Source organism: Garra rufa, chromosome 6 (genome assembly GCF_049309525.1).
Source record: "Garra rufa chromosome 6, GarRuf1.0, whole genome shotgun sequence".
Taxonomy (NCBI): Eukaryota; Metazoa; Chordata; class Actinopteri; order Cypriniformes; family Cyprinidae; genus Garra; species Garra rufa.
The window spans coordinates 28,736,856-28,739,844 of NC_133366.1; positions in this window are offsets into that span (position 1 = coordinate 28,736,856).

A 2,989-nucleotide genomic window follows, 5' to 3' on the forward strand; every position below is an offset into this window, starting at 1 on the left:
ACCAGCAGCTGAAACAAGTCTTGATAAAAGAATTCTCAGACCCAAAGTCGCTGCTCTGGACACCAAACAGGGTCAGCATGAGACTTCTAAGTCTTACTATAACAGACACCAACAAACCTCAGAACTTCAGAGCTCTTTAAAGAGTGTGACATCTTCACACTTTAAAAGATCACTGATCACAAGATCACAGATTCGGAGAAATTTAAGTCTTGTAAGGACCCCTAAATTTGCTAAATTTGTGCCAGGTTGCGGCCTTGTCTTTCTATTCATCAAAGACCTTTGGTACCAAACCGCTTCTATCTTAAAGGAGTAGTTCACTTTCAGAACAACAATTTACAGATAATTTACTCACCCCCTTGTCATCCAAGATATTTATGTCTTTTTTTCTTCAGTCGTCAAGAAATTATGTTTTTTGAGATAAACATATCTGGAAATTTCTCCATATAATGGACTTAAATGGTGCCCCGATTTTTGAATCTTCAAAATGCCATTTAAATGCGGCTTCAAATGGCTGTAAACGAACCAGGTCGACGAAGATGGGTCTTGTCTACCGAAACGTTCGGTCATTTTCTTAGAAAAATATATTTTTACTAGTGGTGGGCCGTTATCGGCGTTAACGTGCTGCGTTAACGTGAGACTCTTATCGGGCGATAAAAAAAATATCGACGTTAATCTATTCTCAAAGTTGGGTTGGGAGCTGGGTCTATACTACGCAAACTATGATGACTTTCACCTTGATATTTTAGCGCGGATGTATACCTAGCCGAATTGCACTGTGGGGGGCGAGAACGAGTCTTCGAACCTGTGTGTATGCCTACTGTGAAATTACCACATCAAACGAGACGTGCTAACATGGATGCAGCTTAGAGTATGTGAGCGGAGCGCGGAGTGGAGCGGTGTGATTTTGAATGGAGGGAGGAGCGGATTTTTGAAAAGTCGGATTGTCGTGGTTTTCACTCGCTCCAAGAGCGCTCCACCACCGCTCCATCATGAGTACAATTCATGCCAACGGTCCGTAATAAAACTGCATATTAAGCAGGAATTCACATGTTAAACATATTTAGCTAGCTTGATAGAGATGGATCACTCAAATCAGAAGGCTATGATGACGGCAATGGACATGAACGGTAAATTATAGTTCACAAGGAATTAGTTTGTTCCTTCTAGATACTGAATATTTTCAGGTGAAAGCATCATTTAAACAGGTACAGCACTTATTCACACGCAATCGCTCTGTCAATAATGCATTAAAACAAATGTAATGGTATCCGATTTCGAATGAGCAGAAATCTGTAAGAAATGCAGCGTTCCGTAGGTAAAATAACTGACGAAAATGTATTTTTATTTTCATTACAAACTTTGCACTGCACAAAGCAGCAATTATACTCTTTTAATGCTGACAATGTTATTAGCTTGGTATGTGGTAGGAACAAAGTTTGCACATTAGTGTTCCAAACTCTCCCGTTATTTTATTTTAATATGTGTTACGAACAGGACCGTTATATTTCAATTTTTTTTTTTGACGCGGAGCGAAGGCGGAGCGGTGTTTCTGATATCAGTGAGTGAGGAGTGGAGCGGGAGCGAAAAATTGTGAACCCGGAGCGGAGCTGGAGCGGAGCGATTATTAAATGCACGGAGCGTGGAGGGGAAATTGTTGCCGCTCCACTCCGCTCACATACTCTGATGCAGCTATGAAGCCGCCGGGTTTGCTTCAGGCAGGGGCGTTGCTAGACCCTTTTTACTGGGGTACGTGCCCCAGTGAAAATCTGCTGTGCCCCAGTAAAATCTCAAGTTTGAGTTATAATTTACTTTTATAATCCCGAAATAAAGACATATGCAACTATATATGACTATATGCAACAACTGAATTGACACTTCTAAAAGCTAACTATGCACGCAGATATCCATGCCTGTGCGCGTCTGTGTATTTAACTGCAACGCACACTTGAACGCGGTCTGCGCGCCGCAGTATTCTCTCTCTGACAGAGTTCATCGTCTTGTGTATTCCGGCTCAAAAAGGTAGGGAACGGTGAAAAACTCCATCTCATGTGCTCCTCCAGCTTCAAAGTCGTCCGACATCGTTGTACTTTATGTTGTACCTTGTTGCTAAAGAGTGTTTGATTGCGTTGCACTTCTCTCTTCTCAAGTTCCTTTTGTAAACACTGGGTCTGTAGTTTCACACACGTCACATGTGACTTTTCGACGTGAGTATGTAGAGTCGCAAACGCGCACTACAAGCCCTAGTGCTGGACGAGTTTTAGTGCTTAAAAGGTATATAAAAATATTTTTTTCATTAAGAAAATGACCGAATGTTTCGGTAGACAAGACCCTTCTTCGTCGGCTGGGATCGTTAACAGCCATTTGAAGCCGCATTTAAACTGCATTTTGAAGATTCAAAAATCGGGGCACCATTTAAGTCCATTATATGGAGAAATTTCCAGAAATGTTTATCTCAAAAATCATAATTTCTTGACGACTGAAGAAAAAAAGACATAAGATCTTGGATGACAAGGGGGTGAGTAAATTATCTGTAAATTGTTGTTCTGAAAGTGAACTACTCCTTTAACAACAGCCAAGATCAACTAGAGGGAGCTTTGATTAATTGCATCAGGACTCTTGTTTAAAACAGGTGAGACATGCAAACATAGTCTTATTAATTGACATCTTAAGTATTGTCTTCCCCTTTCACAAAGTTGTGTTTGAATTAAGAAAGTGATGTCCTTTAGGCTGCAGATCTTCTGAATATCAATTGCTGCCCATATAATAACTCCACACTCTAATTCCATAATAACTTCTTCATTCTGCTTCTGCATAAACCCTTTGTATACCAAACTGTATGTGTGTGTGAGAATATTCGGTAAAGTCTTGTTTGTATTTCACTTGAGATTTTTCGTAGTTTTGCTTAGAGACTGGAGACTCTGCCAATCACAGCTACTTGTGGTTAAAAGTTTTTGCTGTTTTCCTTTTAAGTTCTTTGTGAAACTATATA